Genomic DNA, 6,240 nt, shown 5'->3' with positions numbered 1-6,240 from the left:
AATGATGACGTCATGATGACGTCATCCGGTGGTTATTTATGGGCAATTAAATTGTGACACTTTTAATATTTAAAAAAGCATAAGAAATCAACCGTACGCGTCCGCAGCATTCTGTTGCCGGCAAGTGGTAGAATAGGTCAAGGTCTTTATTTCATTCAGTGTGCGTGCAATCACGTGACCCTTGCTTCCGGTCGAAAAAGGCCAAAACAGGAAGTGGCTTATTATTTAAAAGTGGTAATAGATATGAACTTTCTTTTAACGGTGTTAGTCTCTTGGCTGATAGTATTCTTCAAATCATCTACCAATGACGTCATGCAAACTTCGAGCGCCCTCTAGCGACAGGTTGAAAATTTTCAAAAATGTATTTTGAATAGATGTCTGTGGCGAAGTTTGTCGGAATCGCCTAAATATTGGTGTATATGATGACCTTGACCCACTTCAGACGTGTGCGAAGTTTTTGGCGTATGACGTCATCAGACCAGAAGTTATAATAAAAAGACTCTTTTTCATATAAAAATTCCTGAAAAATCAACCATGGCAGTTTTTATGTTAGTTTTTACTTTAATTGTCGATTGAAGGGTAGGTCTAAAACATTTCAAAACTTGGAGGCAATAAGCGAACTCGGACATGCCCTGCACACGCTTAAAACTTCAGGCTGACAATACGTCTACTCTAAAACATAAACAGAACGTCTATATGTACATACACGTACGTTACGCACATACATGCACATCGTATGTCAGTCAGCCCGCGGAGCACGTGTTGCCGAGGTCAAATCCTGTCCACAGTGACCGTTTTAGCCGATTTTCGGCTAACTTTGACAGATATTAACTTCATGCACGCGCATAGTCAGCGACGTATAATTGCTAAAAATATCATAATGCAGAAAAGCCCTATGTTACATATTTAAAGGTGCAGTTTTTCTGCAGTGGGATTTTCCACAAGTCTGTTCCTATACAACAGTGATATCTTACTGAGTAGTCCTGAACTTCGGCCAAGAATTACTTTGAGAAGGACAGAGAAATCGTATTTTTTTTTCGCGCTGTCATTTGATTCAAAATATTCCCAAGAGTCAAAATATCGAGTAATCTTTTATAAAAATGTTTCAGTTTAAAGGCAAATCACGTATTTAAAGGTGCAGTTTTTCTGCAGTGGGATTTTTTAGCCCATTGACTTTGTAGACGTTTTCAAGCCACCATTTTTATAACTTGGCGATCTGGAATCGCATCAAAGTTACAGCCAAGGAAGACCATATGGACTTTAAGCCATATCTCACGAACCCAATATGTTAAATTCAAAATTCTTTTTGTATTAGGTTTGTTAGGCAATAGGTATATGTACAAAATGTGGAAAAATGTCTGACGTCATGATGACGTCATCAAAAATGCGCTAAACCTTGAAACACATATAAGGGAATGTCTTATCGTCATGAAACTTTATGGGTGGGTAGATAACACTAGTATATAGATAACACTAGTACACACAATATTGAATGACGTCATGATGACGTCATTTGAAGTTTTTTTTTTCTAACCTTATGGTGAAATGATTGTGCTCACTAGCACTTTAACCGTTCATGCCTTTGTGAACAAATTTGATCATTACCCTCCCCCCCATTTATTTTCGGCGGTCAGTGACCGGAGACTCCCCGTCTACATTTCAGATTGTTTTCCGATGAAATCCTCCCCCCCCCCCCCCCCTGCAGAAATTCCTGGATCCGCCGCCGACATTTTTAAGGCTACGGTACAATTAGTTGGAAGTCCGACACTCATCTCATTAGAGGGAGACATCTCTCATGATAATAGTTCTGGTAGATCTTTATTAACAGCAAACGTCTTCTGACGGAAACTATTGAGAAGTGTTGTTTTTTTAATCATAAAAACGGCTTTATGATACGTTTCATGGTGGTGTCTAGCTCCGTCCAATTTTAGGTAATTAGTAATGTGAAATTATTTGCTAGTAAAAATAGGGTAAATTGTTTTTATAACTATTTTGTTATTGCCAATTTTGAATTTTGGCATCTTTATATGATGTTCAATATTTTATTATGAAAAGACACAGGAATACATATCTGTAACGATGGAAAGTAAACACCGCCCTCTATTGACAGAAGCAAGTTTATATTTGCCTGAAGAGAAAAAATACAGGTACCATATCGTACCTGTTTGACGTGGTCAGAAAACAACTTTCCAATTACGAGTTTGATACTAGACACAAGCATTGATGGTTTGAACCATGCTTTTCGAACTCCGCTTTATTAAGCTTTATTCTACGGAAGAATTGTGTAAGCCAATGGACAACGTGGATTGTGAATTAACTGTTGTATATAAATTACTTACTAAATGGTACATGTTGGCCCTCAATTCAGCTCGTCAATTCAAAGCAGGTTTTGCAGTCATCTATTAGGCATCTACCCAGAACTATCCAGAAAAAATAGCCTCTTCCTTTTTAAGGCACATATTGTTTAAGCTATATCTGGATATTAGTCGCCTTTTTTTAATAAAAAAAAAAAAACCCTCACCCTCTTTGAAAATACGCAGACGATCAAGTGTTTTATTTTTACTTGGCCTTGTGTGTGAAGTACTGCATGTGCAGTAGCTATCATGGTTAAGTGCATAACTGCATGTTGAGAAAGTGTTGCATTTTACAGGTTTTAATGAACATCATATTACCGAGTATTGTGTGAGTGGGTCAAGTTGCTGAAGTTAAACAGATTTTTACCACTGAAAGTTATACATATAGAGATGGTTTAAATGGAGGACACAACTGAAATGGCTAAATGAAAATAAAATACATGTAGTCATATCTGTAATGCATTTAAAATATCCTCATTCCAACAATCTGTACTTTAGGAACGCCTGTTTTTAATGGTCCATCTCATTTTTCTACTTGGCCATCAAATAAAAGTCTTTTACATTTACTGAGAGACCACAGGCTGAGAACTCGTACTGAATGAGGTGTTGCCCTTAACTGTCATTCATTACACATTTGACAAATATTTCGTCCAAGATTCAGTAAACCGATGTAGCTCACACACTGGTGTCATATATGTGGATCGAGGAATACAAGTTATGTCCAAAGTGCTGTAAATACAAGTAGTTTTCTAAACTTGACAGCTTGCAATCTGCACCATGGATGACTGTTACATCAGGGAAGGATATGTACAGTTGCCAACAGCGCAGAAGCAAACAGGCAAATAGAAGCAAATAGGCATCACATGTACTTGACTTGATCAACCATGCAGCCACTGTGGTTCCCTGTGAAGACACAAAGAAAAAGAGGTCCACTCTGATAGATAATGCTTCTTTTTAGATACATGTCCATGAGTATTTACAGAAATGAACAAAAAATATTGAACAGTTTGTATTTTTCTAAATATTACCCAATGTGACCAATTTCAAGAATTTAATAGAATTTGTATTGTTAGTCATGGTACAATATTTGTGTAGACAAATAAAGTAAACATACCTAATTGTCTGTATTTAAAATCTCCAATTTCAGTTATACATAGGCCTGACAAACAACTTGTTTATCATGTACTCAAAAAGATGTCCATTATCGATAAGGCATTAGGGCCACTAAAAAGGCAGTGAGGCTGCTATTATTGAGGAGGTGTAGTAAAACGAATACAGCATGGTTATTTCTGGAAAATAGTTGGAATTACTGGTCCCTCGGTCTAGGTCAGCTTGAGTACCTCGCTACGCACACTACTTCCCCTCAAACCATGCTGTATTTGTATGATACTGATGTACTCACTAAAATACAGAAGACGGTGCTCCTCATGCAGATACAAGGTACAGATTGAAGACTTCAACAGTCGGGTTGATCTCCTGTATGAGAAGGAATATGAACGATGTTCTTTTCAGTGAAAATATTACAAGGATCTGTCTTGTTACATATATAAATGAAGTTGTTAAAAATGACTGACTACTACAATCAATAAAGACCAAATATTTGGTTTGAACATACAAACAGTTCAGTTTTCATTCATGTGAATATTCCCAAATTTGAAGTTTTACACATTTTGTTGTAGTTGAAATGTTTGTCAAAGTGATTGTAAGGAAAACAGCTGGTACCAGATTAAATGACTACAGCTACCAATTGCAAGATAAATGTTATAAACAAAAAGTAGCCAAGGGAAGGGCAGACGGGCAATTTCCCCTATGACAAATTGTTGCTCCCCCAGTCAAATCCCCCCCCCCCCCCAATCGAATTTTGCAAAAACAATTTGAGAAGCAACCTTCTTTTTACTAGTGCACTTTGTTAATGTTGCTCATGTCTCTTTACTATGTGCCACCATGAAAGTAGCACCTATTTTTAAGTGTTAGATTTTTGTTTTATGGTCTGATAGTGTCAGTTTTGTAGGGTACCTCCATAGAAAGATGGTGTCAAACTCCCTCCCCCCACACTCTTTCATTTCACACAGACCAGGTGACTGTCAATAACCCTTTATAATGTTCAGGAGTGATGTTAAAGACATTGGTCCCCCCCCCCCTCCCCGCAACTTAGTATAACATGAAATCTCCTAACTTGATCCACTATGGTGAGAATGTTCGTCAGATATATGCTACCATGAACGTTAGTGTTTGCTTTGACATATTATATGAAAACACCCCTCCTATTGCTCCCCCCCCCCCCACAAAAAAAACCACATGCTTTGATTTTATGGAAGCCAGGTGACTGTGAACAACCCTGTCTGCCTTTCAGCACGTACGCTACAAAAATTGGGTGCCCCCACTGCCTCCCCTTACTTTAACATTAAATCCTCCCAGCTTCCTCCTCTATGGTAAGAATGCATGCTTGTAATTTACACGTACATGTACATGTATATGGACATCAAATAATATCACCTCACCTGCAGCAGAGCTAAGCCTATTTTCACAGTAGATACTGGCAAATTGAATCCAGGCTGCGCTGACTGAAATAATTGTCATCTCCTGTCAAGAACAGCAACAGATAGAAAACAAGTTTTCATTAATATTAATACTACCTAGACATGTACATGTATGTCACAGACATGGTTTTAGTTTTATTAAAATATTGTCTCCAAGTCATTTTAAGCAAAACAGCTGATGTCAGATGCTGGATTACTATCACTCATGAGGAATGCATGATACAGAGGTGTAGTACTTTTTTCATTGTGCCACTATGAACAGCAGCACCTATTTTGTAATTTTCAGATTTTACTTTTATGGTCCTATAGTGTGTGTTTTGAAGGGAACATAGAAACATGATATTAAGGCCCCCCACCCCTGCCCCACACTCTTTCCAGGGTTCGACTTTAGTGATAGCCCCCTTGCCAAATCAAAACAGCGGCAGGCAAGTCAAACTATTCCTTAAGTAGACCAGTTGGCAAGTCTGAAATTATTGGAATACATGGATACATGTTTTACATGTATGCACATTAATGTTCATGAGACACTATAAAAGAAAAAAACATGCAGGCTAGTGAAAATGCCCACAAGCTAGTTAACAGTCTCTTTCAGTAGACCGGCTAGCTAGTGGAAAAAAAGTGTAGGTCAAACCCTGCTTTCAGTTTACACAGGCAAAGTGGCTGTTAAGAACCAATAAATCACACAGCAAGAACCCTTTCTAACATTCACCACGGATGGCACAGAAATTGGGTTGCCCCCACTCCACTTCTGTAACATCAAGTGGCCCTGCTTGCTTCCTTATGTTGACAATGCTTTTCAAATATACACACATTTAATAATAACAGATCAACTTATGTAAAAAAAAAATTCGACTTACTTAAAGAGTTGCAGTCGAGCCATGACTGCTTTGACAGTGGATTTTGGCAAAATGAATATAAAATGTGCTGAAGTAACATGGTCATCTAAAGACAACGAAGTTGACGTCCTGTGTGATTTATTGGGTGCTGGCAACTAAACAATCAACACCCGTTTGGAAAACCATATTTGAGCACTTCATTAAAACAAAACAACATATTTACTTAATTGGCTATATTAACTGAACACCACCACCATCAATAATAACTTTATTGATCCAGAAAGGTGACATTATGTCGATGAATTAAATGAAGCAACTGAGTACATCTAGCACAGCAGAGTTCATATATGTGCAACCTGCACGTTGCCATTACAAGTGGTCTACCAACTCAGTTATTTAGCATTATGTTGGTGTTTCACTGTTAGTTTATTGGAAAACAATTCCATGGAATAGTTCTAAGAACAACATACATATACGTTGTATTTGTACTCACCGAGGCAGCTTTAATCC

General features: G+C 37.8%; 1 long non-coding RNA gene across 1 annotated transcript; it reads right to left on the bottom strand.

The window, feature by feature from the left end:
• Nucleotides 1-2,072: 2,072 nt before the first annotated feature.
• LOC119733452 lies at nt 2,073-4,935 on the bottom strand. The gene is made up of 3 exons (XR_005271832.1): nt 4,856-4,935; nt 3,757-3,830; nt 2,073-3,257 (listed from the first exon to the last, which is right to left on the bottom strand). It is a non-coding gene; the product is annotated as an uncharacterized LOC119733452 (long non-coding RNA).
• Nucleotides 4,936-6,240: the final 1,305 nt, after the last annotated feature.

Source organism: Patiria miniata, unplaced genomic scaffold (assembly GCF_015706575.1).
Source record: "Patiria miniata isolate m_02_andy unplaced genomic scaffold, ASM1570657v1 HiC_scaffold_25, whole genome shotgun sequence".
In the NCBI taxonomy this organism is placed as follows: domain Eukaryota; kingdom Metazoa; phylum Echinodermata; class Asteroidea; order Valvatida; family Asterinidae; genus Patiria; species Patiria miniata.
This window is presented reverse-complemented; position numbering and strand designations above follow the sequence as displayed.